Source organism: Elgaria multicarinata, chromosome 9 (assembly GCF_023053635.1).
Source record: "Elgaria multicarinata webbii isolate HBS135686 ecotype San Diego chromosome 9, rElgMul1.1.pri, whole genome shotgun sequence".
Taxonomy (NCBI): Eukaryota; Metazoa; Chordata; class Lepidosauria; order Squamata; family Anguidae; genus Elgaria; species Elgaria multicarinata.
In genome coordinates, this window is record NC_086179.1 from 43891194 (window position 1) to 43904310 (window position 13117).

A 13117-nucleotide genomic window follows, 5' to 3' on the forward strand; every position below is an offset into this window, starting at 1 on the left:
ATAATACCTTGCGCTTATGTGGAGAATTCATTTTGTGATAGTATTTATACATCCTGTCATTCTTTCAATACAAAGTTCTTCCTTTTGTTTGTTTTTCCAATACTACAGTTAAGGCATACCGTGTTATGTAATATAGCCTCTGGCAAACTACATAGTAATGATGAGTGTAAATTAACACCAATAAATCACAAAACTGTGGCAAGGGAATATTTTAATTTACTCCATTTGTCAGAATAGTTAAGGCTTAAAAATGAAGACGGGAAATTTTCTTGGCCTTTTGGCATAATCTGTGAAAATAATAATAATAATCTGTAATCATACGAGTATATCCTTCCAGCTTAGCAAATTACTTCATGCATCCGATGGGATATGTTCTGGCTTTCACAAGCTTATGCCAAGCTATAATACATTTCTTAGTATTTTAAATGCCACAAAACTGTTGGCTATCATTATTACCCCAGCTACCCCTGAGGGCAGGAAGTATATGGTTGTAAGTTTGGGGGACTTGGGCAGGAGAGCTTTAATGGTGCTAGTAGTGTTGATATACAGGATCTACTTTGTCTTTTACCAGGACTCTATGATCCATCAAACAGAGCCAGGAATAAAGAATTCTGAGCCCAGGAACTTGTTCTGAGTACCAAAACTGAACTGTCACAGTCCTTTCCCACAAAATCCACTCGTGGTTATATCCCCCACCAACCCAGCCTTCTTCATTTTAGTAGTGTAACTATCTTGGTGTGGGGGGCATCTTCTTGCCACAGTTAAACAGCTGGGAGACAGAAATCCTCATCAATGTATCCCAAAGATCTACCACAGAGCCCGATCCACCTTCTGCTCACTGAGCCCTGCCTTCAGAAAATGACTCATCTTAACCACCACCTCTCCAGCCAGAGGGAGGGGGCAAGCTGGGTGTCTCTGAAAGGAAACAAAAGAGACAGGCAGAAGCCTTTGATCAGAGAGAGCTGAGTGTTTGGACTCTCCAAATTGAGGAGATTTGATGTACAGTCTCTATTGGAATGTTTAAGCGATATGTCTCAACTTGTATATTTGTAAAGAAATGCAAATATTACAGAATGCCATTTGCCTCCAGTAACCTTCTTCCACAGGAAACTCCCCTCCCCACGCCACCCCACCCCGCTGAACTTCCACACTGCTTGGGAAAGTGAGGAATGAGCACCTCCATTCCTGTGACAGGCTACAAGACACCTTTGATGTATATTTCAAAGATAGGTATGCTATCACTCAAGTGATTAATAATAACCCTTAGCTTGAACTTGTGGATAATCCAGGCTTTGGTTTGTACCTAGGAAAGGTGAAGATAGGCCCCTCTTTCAAAGCTTCCTTTAAACCTTTGTGAAATGTATGCCAAATAATCTGGCATGGGGAGTAACCTCAGGCTAGGCAAAAGAACTAAATCAACTCCAATTTCAAACTGAGTGTATTTATTCATAGATACAGTATATTCTAGAAGGGAGGGGAAAAGGTTAGGGTTTGTCCCAACATGTAACAATACTTAAACCATAGTTGAAGGTCCAGATGAGTGCGGGAGCCACACACATCTTTAGGAACATATGAAGCTGCCTTATAATGTGTCAGACTATTGGAACAGTGGGGAGAAGGTAACAATATTTTAGAATGTATATATTAAGGGAAGTAAAATGAGAGGCAAGGAAAAGGTTGGAGAGGTTTTTTAAAAAGTGAATATAACACAAAAGGTAGATAGACCAACAGGCATTAAGACAATGGTTGCAACATTCTGGTCAAGGAAGCCATTTGTTGGCTACTGTTTGAACAGAGTGCTGGACTAGATGGACCTTTGGTCTGAACCAGCTTGGCTCTTAACATCAAGTGTGTTTGGTATTGACTCTTTTGCTCAGGGCCGCCCTTTTTTTTAAAAAAAAATCGTATGTGAAAAGGGAGAGGAGAAAGAGAGAAAGGGGCAAACAATTGCAAAGAGAAGGGAAATGTATGTGTGTGTTGGTGTGATTGTGTGTCAGAGGCAGGAGCCTAATACAGAAATTAAGAAAAAAATCATAGTGTCATCAGATATAACTTCTTTCCTATTAATTCCAGATCCTTCCATATTCCGATGTACAGCACATCAGAATCCAGATACCAGACGCTCCATGGCTGCAAACGTGACCACTCCAGTCATCTGTCAACATTCCATCTTTTTACCTAGATTTACTTCTCCACTTCAAAATGTTCCCACATCAAACATCTTCATGGGGGCATTGTTGAGACTCCTCCATGGTCTGGTTTCATTTACAGTAGTATTCATCAAAAACAATTTCTTTGAAGTCACTAAGGATATTCCAAATTCCTAGTGCCATGAATCAGAGAAGCATTTTCCTTTCAGTTTTCATATAACGGAAGCCTGCAAGCAGATTAAGAATTCACTTTACATTAGACATAAGGATGAGGATCAGCTTCGGAGAGCAGCACAATCAGTGTGAAGGCGAAAGACAGCAGTCTAGTCTGTGTTTAAACCAGCCAGACACAGAGAAGGAGCAAGTTGCCCACAAAACAGGTTCTGCTTGGCTATTTCCTGCACCTTTGCTCCCTATATTGTTTTGCAAATTGTAAAAACACCCCACAGGTTCTCAGAATGGTTGTGGAGTGCTATAAACCTACAAACAAAATGGCTGCAGACCTATTTTTGTGTGGGCAGAAAGAGAACTGTCATTCTGCTCCTGAAACAATGGGAACATTATGAGGATCACATGTAACAAATAATAAGAAGAAAAGACTAGGACGTTCTAAGGGTAGGTGGTGGCCCTCTACCATCTCTGGGAGTTGGCCATTACAGAGTTTCGATTTCTTTGGGTTAGACACCTGCCATCTTCTAGTCCGAAAGCATCATGCACACTAATAACACGATATAAATATGTAATAATAATAAGGATAGAAAGCCACCACAGTGGAAGTGTGGGGTACCTTATGATGAGCTGCTCAGCTGGGAGTAAGGAGCATTAGATCACTTTCCCCAGTACATTATACCATCTTCATGTCTGCAGATGGTATAATCGAATTTCAGACAAATTATGTTTCATCATAGATGCCTCTGGCTCCATGTCCAAACTTTAATAGGCGTTAAGAGGTTACAATATATAACAAAAATTAAAAAGGGAATTCCAAAGCCTGAAGTGTGCTTCCTATGACGTTGTTTGCCTTGCTGTTTGTCAGTTCTACACACACTGTGACAGCCACCTCTTTTATTGCTAGACTGTCTCCAGAATCTGGACAGTTGCTTTTTAGACATTTCAGACACTGTATGATTGTATAATGGTTCTGGAAGCCAATACAGTTTTTATTGACATCTCATATTATGGCTCACAAAAGAGAACATTCAGCAGTGGAAAATTAATAATCACTAGACTAGAGTAAAAGCTGCTATCCAATTACCACTTGTTCCACAAATTATTATTTTTCCTGAAAAGCAAATTATATTGTGATCAAGGTAGATGAGGAAGCTAAAGGTTGTTTTTTAAAAAATAAAATAAAAGAAGACCACTCATTAATCTCTGGTATTATGAATAATATAATGTTCTGAAGCACTAACTTAGGAGAGAGAGGAGAATCACTTGAAGCAAGAAAATAACTTCTTCAATGACAATATTATGGGAGTTTCAGATAGGTTGTTATTAAGCAAAGCCAGGCAAATTAATACATGAACCTGTTCTGTATTAAAATGGAAGTACAAAAAGCAGCCATCTGAGGCCTACTTCACATAAGATTAAATCCCTACACTGGGATTTCTATATTATTCCCATATAGAAAGAAGGGAAGCACACTCTGGCTTCTGCCATCAGCCATGGGACTTAGGGCTACTAGGAGGCTGGAAAAATGAGACACACAGCAGCTGAACAGCTTAGGAGCAGCTGCATTAAGGAAAAAACCCGGACAAAATGGCCTTTTCCTGAGGGAATCTGCAAGGTTGCTGCAGATTGGCAATGATATTACGTGTCACAAATGACCTCAAAGTGCTTCCCTTCTGCACTAAATCACTTGTAAGATTGGCCCCAGGACAGCATCAAGCCAAGGAGGAAACCAACCTGGCCTATCAATTGACCAAAGAAGTAGCAGTTGCAGAGAGCTCGCTTCCTCCTCCCTGCCAGAAAGAATATTCTGCTCCAACTGAGAGTTTCCTGGCCTGCCGAAGTCAGGGGAAAGAACACTGACCCCATCCAATGGCCTAAGGCAGTGGTTTTCAACTGGTGGATTGTGACCCAAAAGTTGATAATGAGATCAGTCCAGATTGGTTGCGACAAAGCTGTTGCTGCCATGTTGGGCAATTGTGAATGCAGTTCCCATTTTGCAGGGTGGGAGTCCAAGGTAGGTCTCAGATCTGGACCAGTTGAAGACCACTGGCCTAAGGAACAAGAGCCTCATTGTGCAGTGTGAGTCTTAGGCTTTACCAATCTCAAGAACATTTCTATAACATGGACAGCATGCAGGAATTCACTTAAGTAATGAAACTCAAATAATACCACCAACTGACATGCTGCTTGACTTTCTGGTTTTGCTTGAAGAATGTTTAGTTTGAATGTGCTCTCATGTGGTGGCAGCCGTTTCTTTACAATACAAACCATTGAAATGGAGATTTCACTCACCTTTACCTGATAGAGATGGAATTGATATTCACAGAACCCCATTGCAAACACATCACTGCACGTAGTATTTTTTTTTTAAAGGCTATGGATAGTCAAAAGAAAATACAATGCTTGAATTTCCAAGGAATGTTCAGTCACATTATAACTACATCAAGCAAAGACTTATCAAATCAGGGTTTGGGTGTACCCAACAATTTTCCTCCACTCCCCAAATGCTTTAGTTTATTGGATAAGAAAATGTCATATTCAATGGGTTGTAATAAGAACCAGACTTTACTAGCAAGAGTCCACCATTTAAAATAATCACATGTTGCAGATCTGTGTTGTCTGAAAATGCTTTGAAATGTAAAAACACTTTGAAAAGGAAATTCCACAACTCTTATTGCTAAGCCCCTGGGAAGTATCAGCCTCACCACATTACCCGTTCCAGGAATTAATCAAAGCTGCTGCCTTCCATATCTCTGAGCATCTTCCTCCACTTTGGAGTGATTACTGCGAAGAAATATAATATGAAAAATGTCATGTTGATCGACAGTCCATTTGGCTGACTTTCAAAGACGACTTTCTTGGAATAGGTGGTCTTTGGAGTTCACAAACCTTAAGGGACTGTGTAGGCCTGCATTCTCCTGGCCAGGAAGCGAGAGCTACAAGACAAGTGATTTTTTGCTTGCTTGCTTATTTATTTATTTATTTATTTATTTATTTAATGCATTTATATACTGCCCCATTGCCAAGACTCTCTGGGTGGTTTACAAAAGTTAAAAACAATAAACATTAAAAACAAATATACAAAACTTTAAAACATAAAAAGCATAAAATCAACATTATCCTTGTAAAAGGATCATTCTGCCATGCCCGGCAAAGCCTGGGCATGTGGAGAGGTTTGCGGGCAGGGCAAGGGAAGAGGTATGCCCAAGGGTGATTGGGCATTTGGGTTTGGCGCCACTGGGCTGGGTGGAGTGACAAGCGCTGGCCTGGTGTAATAATAATCTGGTCATGCGTGTTACCCAGATTCACTTGGCGTTCAGGTTGTGACCGCAAGTCAATGGAGAGAGCCCGGAGAAGAGTTAATAGTGAGATCTTTCACGATCTACTTAAGCATGGAGACTTCAGCATAATTCATCCTGAGATCAAGCTAACCAGGAGGGAGCTATACAGGCAGGATGGTGTCCATTTGTCCGACATAGGTAATGATTTATTTCTAGAAGATCTGCAAAGGGGTTTGAAAACCATAATTTTAGCTGGGGGTGGAGCGACTAATCAAGTGGCTTGATGCCCGCCATGGCAGGTAGGAACGGGCATCCAGACGGATTGGAATGGTGAGCATTCAGAGGCACTGTTTTCAGTGACAGGTAATTCCCGACGGCTCCCAGTGTTGAGCCTTGTGGTAGGGCTGGGAGATAAGGATTACCTCTGAGGCGGACCTTTCTCACCCCACCTTGAGCCTAGTGGCCTGGGTTGGGGGGTGACAATGGAAGGTCTCCCTACCCCCTAAGGGAGACGGCCAGTAGGAGGGCGAAAGATGCAGCGCCAACCCCCTGGACAAGAATGCTTGCCCTTACATAGTAGCAAGGCCTGTGTGCAGGCCAGGCTGGATGCCCATTAGGATTACCCCCCTTTTGCAGATCTTGAATAAATGCGGCCCCTGTTTAAACCCAAAGTTCTGTGTGTCATCTCTTTATTCTTGCATCTGCCCCGCAAACAGCTATTCTGGGGTCAGTTAGAAACAAACAAACTCAGCCCATGTTGTTAACTGCCTGGGAGAAGAGAAAGGTCTTAACTTCGCGCTGAAAAGATAATAATGTTGGCGCCTGGTGAGCCTCGTCGGGGAGATTATTCCATAATTGGGGAGCCACCACTGAAAAGGTGAGTTTGTTTATTGTGAGTTTGGATTTCACCGAGTAAAGTTCAAACACTTTCTTTATTTCCTTTTGTATACCTTTGCTCAGACACTAGAGCAGGGTCTGTGTTGTAAACCAGGGGTGACAAAATGGAAAAATGCTTTTTAACAAAATGGCTTTTTAAACAAAAAATGGTTGGCACATTGTTTTAACTGTTTTAATAGTTTTACTGCTTTTAAATTATATATTATTTTAACTTGGTTTATGGTTTAATTGTTTTTAGCTGTGTATATTTACTGTTTTATACTGTATGCTTTTATCTGTACACCGCCCTGAGATCTTATTGATATAGGGTGGGATATAAATGTTTTAAATAAATAAATAAATAATCAGCACACAACTGCTAAAATATTAAATAAAAATCAAAGCAACTGGGGTGGTAAACAAACACTTTATATAAATTTATCATAAGTGAGCAAACATTTTCTATAACAATTATCAAGCATAACTAAACAAATTGATCATGAGTGAGCAAACTTTTTATATAACAATAATCAAGCTTAACCAAACAAATTGTTAACAGTACCAAACTCAAATAGTTTACAATAACAGAGTGATAACTGAATGGTTAAGCTATAGGCCTCCGGTTTTATTTCTACCTGTTTCACAACAACTGCTTTGTCGGGATCAGAATATCACAACCTGAAAAACATAATTTGAAAATAAAATAAAATGAGAATTACATAAAAAACCCAAAGTGGAGGTTACACAACCAGAATGTTAATATATGTCAGCTATAATGCCAATCTTACTCACTAGCTTAATGTTGCTTATGGTTGGGGAAAGAAGAGGATTTGAAGAGTTTTATTCCTCAAATTTCAACAAGGCTTTTAAGTCCTCCAAAAAAGGATCGAGTGTAAAAATATATATTATTCATTTTCAAGAATAATGTTGTCATAAGTAAAAGGAATAGCAAATCCCCAAACCTTGGATCCCCAGCCAAAAAGACACAAATCTCCAGAAGCAGTGAGTTTTTGACCAGCTGTCATCATTAAAGACTCAAGGACGCTTTATATTGTTTTCTTTAAGGGCAAATAAATGAAGTGAAAACAGATGATAATTAGCCCAAATAGGATGAATATTCTAAGCTGGTGTTTAGATCATTGGACTGCACAGCATTTAGTTGGAAAATCCATTCTGTCTCCCTTCTCAGAAGTCAATTATAATGATCACACCAATTGTAGCTGTGAGGATAAATTCTATCAATGACCAGGAATCTAAACTCATCAGGATGGTGCTTCCACAACACGGTGCTTTAATTTAGAGCTATGTTCAATAATCTGTGTGCGAATGCTGCATGTTGTTTTACCAAAATATATCAGCTTACATGGGCAGATGATAATGTAAATATATTATCTGGTCAAACAATAAGAAAAATGGCACAACACAAACCTCTGATTGTCTGAAGGATGTTGAAAAGCCTTTGTTTGTATAGATAAGGTACACACAGTGCACCCACTACATCAAAAGTGTCCCCTAGTTTCTCCTAGTGGTTTAGGGGGATCAATATCAGAATGTACCAATTGATCTCTTACATTTTTAGTTCTCCTTAATCCTAATTGTGGACTGTTGTTGCAACCCGGAAGATGACTGACCACATGTCAATGTTTTTGTATGATTCTCATGATGGCATGAGAATCATACCATTCTGCCATTGTGGCCAAGTCAACCCATTTGCCATGGCTTGCCTTATTATTATTATTATTATTATTATTATTATTATTATTATTATTTATTTATTTATTTATATAGCACCATCAGTGTACATGGTGCTGTACAGAGTAAAACAGTAAATAGCAAGACCCTGCCGCATAGGCTTACAATCTAATAAAATCATAGTAAAACAATAAGGAGGGGAAGAGAATGCAAACAGGTACAGGGTAGGGTAAGCAGGCACAGGCACAGGGTAGGGTAAAACTAACAGTAGAAAGTAACAGTAGAAGTCTGCACAACATCAAGTTTTAAAGCTTTAGGAAAAAGAAAAGTTTTTAGTTGAGCTTTAAAAGCTGCGGTTGAACTTGTAGCTTTGAGCTGCTGCGCTACTGAATTTCTGCCGTGGTGGTGGGTCATACAAAAGCCCTGCAGGCTATGTGTACCCAAACCCTGTGTAGACTGTTATATACCACCCATCTAAATAACCTCCTGAATGACTTGCATCAGGAAAGCTAGGATGCTTATAACTAAGCTTAAAGTTTCAAACCAGTTGCAAATCTGGTCCTCTTGCTATATTCATGAGATTCTTTGGCCATAATTAGTGTGCACTCAATCTTGAGATTCAATAATAATAATAATAATAATAATAATAATAATAATAATAATAATAATATAATGATAATATAGCACTTTCTAACAAAGCACTGTACTTGAGTTAAAATAGGTCAGGTGTTTTTTAAAAAATGGAATAAATACAATAATTCTAATAAAAGACCTTAACTGAAATTAAAAGAATATAACAATAAACCCTTAAAAACCCATATAAAATGTATCATGACCACCACAAAAACCATCAGCATGCTTTATCTCAGGAACAGCCAGCCAACCCCCTCTATTCAAAAAGAAAGTTTTTCAAACCTTTCTTAAACTCTTCATAACTTCTTGTGGGTGCAGTAGCTCAAATGCACAACAGGGACCTCTCCCTTCTGCAAGGGCTTCCCCATTCACTTCACTTGGAGCAGGCAGAAATATGCTCACCAAAATTTCCTTCCCTGCTTCAGGTTCCAAGAACTTATTTGAATAACAGTTTTCCTGAGGGAAAAGCAGGGTGGCATACTTGTGTTTTCAGAACCAGATGTTTTAGTTACAACCCCCACAGCATCTTGAGGAGTCCCCCGGTGATGGCAATGGAGTGCACGTATTTGCCATACTCCAGGAGCTACACAATTGCACTGAGTAAAATCAAGGGCACAGGAAAACAATGTAGGCTAAACACATGATATGACAACAAAAGCAAACTCACAAGACCACATAAATATGAAAAGTGCCTTCGCACACCTTAAAGACTAACACAGTTATTATGGCAGACAGACACTTGCATGAACTTAAATCCAGTTCACCAGATGCAAGAAACTCAGCCACCCTTCTGCAAAATGTTACATAAATGTATGTTATTGCCACTGTTTGGAGTTGATGTTAGCAGTAACTTCCTTGGCTTTGAGCTCTGTTGCTAGTAATACACCTTTGCTGTGTCATAATGATTGAGAGCTTTTCTAACATTAAAAATTTGCCAGGAACTGCTGCTCGGTGGTAGAGCACTTGCTTTGCATGCAGAGGGTCCCAGGTTCAGTCTCTAGGATGTCCACGTAATACTAGGAAAGACCTCTCTCTGAAACTCAGGAGTGACACTGCTAATTAGCGTAGGTCAGTGGTCTTCAACTGGTCCAGACCCGAGATCCACTTCGGAATCCCAACCTACAACATGGGACCCACTTTCACAATATGGCAGCAACAGCTTTTCTGTGACCCATCTGGACTGATCTGTGACCCACTTTTGGATCGCAACCCACCAGTTGAAGACCACTGGTGTAGACAATATTGAGCTAGATGAACCAATGAACTGACTCAGTATAAGACAACTTTCTATGTTCCTTCCCATTTATGTGTTCTTGCTCTGTGTCCATTCCTCCTCCTTTATTTCCTTGCTTCCACACAGACGAATATGTACATCTAGTGAGGGGTAAAAACAACAACAACAAGCAAACAATGATCTGTCCAGGCTTTTTAATATGTCCAGGTTTTGTTTTCCTTTATTTTATTTTTTTAGTATATAATATCATTCGGATGTGTGGTGATTTTATCTACTCTGCTGTTTCATGCTGAATTTGTTGTGCTATTGCTCTGCTTTGTGTTTATCTTTATCATTATTTTGCTGATAGATCTACTAAAAGACAGCCTAAAAATCTTTTAAATGAAATTAGAGTTTATTTTCATTTTAAAGAATGTGACTTTGTCTTTTCTCTTGGGGAGTTCAACAGAGATCATAAATTTAGCAATTAAAAACATCCATACAATTTAAAATAAAGTCCACTAAACATTAAAACACAAAACACCAGCAGATAATATATTTTATATTTTATTTATTTAAGTTCAGTTTAAATAAAACAAATAAATAAGATATGCAAAAGACAGATTAAAACAGAATTTTAAAAATTACAAATTGAATGCTTTCCTAAAAAGGAAGATTATTAGTGAGGAAGATTATTATAGTTTAATTAGAATAATATCCTATATTTTTTACATTGAAGCAAATCCTAAAGTATATTATTTCCCTAAATTCAATTTGGATGGCATGGTGGGAAAAACAATTCAGTCCTCCTCATTTTGGGAAGAATGTTTCCCTTACCTTCATCCTATGCCTATGACAAAAACCTCCATGACCCACTACAGTAAATAAAACAATGTACCTTGTTTAATTCCCTTTCTACTATTCACCATCAATAGTAATTATGAACTTTCTATAAAAAGGATTTTAAGCATAATACTTACTCTATTAATCCCTAAAAGCTCCAAATCACAAAACAGCAGCTGTGAAAATCAGCTATCTCCTCATCTAAGTATAGCCCTCGATCCAGTCCGGGATTTCTGTACATCGCAGTTGGCCTGGAGCCATTTTTCTTGAGTGTATTTCCAAGAAAGCAGTTGACAAGCTTGGCACAGCTATTCCTGGAAATGTTCAATAGGTCATCTTCTGGAAAAGACTGTTGACTGACAGAACTGAACAGATCTTGTTCCTTGATCCACACAATACTCACAATCGCCAGCTAGCTCCTTCCCCCAGGTTCTGCCGTGTTACAACCTTAAACAACAGACGGATCTGCAGAATTTGGCTGGCACTGTTCAGCATTCCTCAAGCCCCATTTATCTTCCGGCAGCACAGCCACAACTGCACTGCTATTGCCAATACACATGCTACAAGACCAACTGCTTAGAACATAAACACATTCACTAGAAATGAAGTTCCATTGAAATGTATGTTTAGGACCAGGATACAAGATTGTAAATTGCTGTAGTAGCTTCTATCCTGGGAAGACATCCTCCTCCTCCTCCTCCTCCTCCTCCTCTTTAAAAAGAGCCAAGGCAACTTATAACAAAATAATTAATTGCCACTGCAAATATAAAACAGCTAAAAAGAAGTTCCATTAAAAATATTAACACATAATAATCAACCAAAACATCAGTATGGACCATAACCAAAACAACTGAGCCATAAAAAACAAAAAGAAAGAAAACCACAAGCACTCAAAAACAATATTTTAGAACAACTACATTGCTTCAGTTTCTTAACCAGAGGCAGGAGTTCCTTCCCTTTCGAATTAGAATGGGTATGTTATCTCCTCATCTCCCACTGATGGAGTGGTGACTCTTCAATTAGAGCGTCATCACATGGAGGAAAATCGTGTTTGCTTACTGTTGCTTCGCCGCCCACGTGTTTGTCCCTCATTACTTCCTCTTTTGAAAGAGGAAATAAACAATGTGCATGTGGCCCATTCAGTGGGGTGTTTTGATCCTGCTGCTTCTCCTGCACACAGAAGGAGATAGCGGCAACTTCCGTCTTTAAAAATAAGTTGGACTTACTGGGATTTTGTTGTTGTTGCGTGAGGAAGGCTAGAAGGTATGGGAGGTACTTGGGAGGCAGATGACGTTGTGAGAGGGACCCACCAAAATCCATGAGTGCTCAGTAACGAGTGTGCAATAAAATGCTTGTCTCATGGAGCTCCTAGTCACTTTTATAGGAATTTACATTTTATGCTTTACGTTTAACGTTCTCCACACTGAATCCAAGATTTTGTATCTGAAAGAAAATAAAAATAAACTGGTACTTTTCACATAGACTTTCTGGTGTGCAGGTCTCTAAATGATTTGCCTACTTCCAGTTTGCATGGGTTCAGTGATGACATCCTTCAGCTGCCATCTTTTATTCTGCTTCCGTGTAGACTCTGAGTGGGACCTGTAATGGAAGTCAGGGTCCACCTGACGTCCCTGCAAGGTAAGCTCCTGGACCAAACATCCTAGACTCCCTGTCCGCAACCGGGATGAGCCAGATGTTCCAAGAATAAAGCACAAACACACATTAGGGCCCAAAGCAGGTTAATTAACACCACTAAGACTAACATGTAAGGCCTTGGTCGGTAAAAGCTAAGCGGAAGGGAAAAGGGAGGGTTGGGGAAGGAGGTGGGGGGAAAGGAGTGAGAAAAGAAGCTGAGGGGAAAAGGCTAGCAATTATCCCAATAAAACCATCAGCCATTCCACCACCCAGCTGCAGCGGCAGCTGACCTTGTCCACAATACCCCAACACATTAAAACATAAGAAAACCTAACTAACTCCGAGCAGCTCCCTTTGACTGCCCGGATCTGATCTTCCCTTGACACGCGTGTCGTCCAGCAAAGAAGATGGAGACTCTCCAGCACTAGACACTTTATCCCTTTTTGGCCACCTGGCCCCATGATCCATGCCCTTCCTGGGCTTCTGGCGACCCCTCCCAACAGGAGCAAGACCCACATTCTTTCCCACAGCTGCAACAAGTTGACTTCTAAGCACCTCTGATAATCCCCATGTGCTACAGTGGGAGTTGCCAGGCGAAGACGACCTTGGCAGGCGCTCCCAGC

The 13117-nt window shown here is 39.9% G+C and overlaps 1 long non-coding RNA gene across 3 annotated transcripts; it reads right to left on the reverse strand.

Annotated features, from left to right (window-relative positions):
* Window positions 1-203: 203 nt before the first annotated feature.
* LOC134403525 (uncharacterized) lies at window positions 204-11623 on the reverse strand. Of its 3 annotated transcripts, XR_010025807.1 has the most exons (6): window positions 10997-11623; window positions 9086-9259; window positions 7114-7156; window positions 5027-5105; window positions 2179-2377; window positions 204-915 (listed from the first exon to the last, which is right to left on the reverse strand). It is a non-coding gene; the product is annotated as an uncharacterized LOC134403525 (long non-coding RNA). The 3 variants fall into 3 exon arrangements; XR_010025808.1 differs by lacking the exon at window positions 9086-9259; XR_010025806.1 differs by lacking the exon at window positions 10997-11623 and having other exon boundaries at window positions 9086-9683.
* Window positions 11624-13117: the final 1494 nt, after the last annotated feature.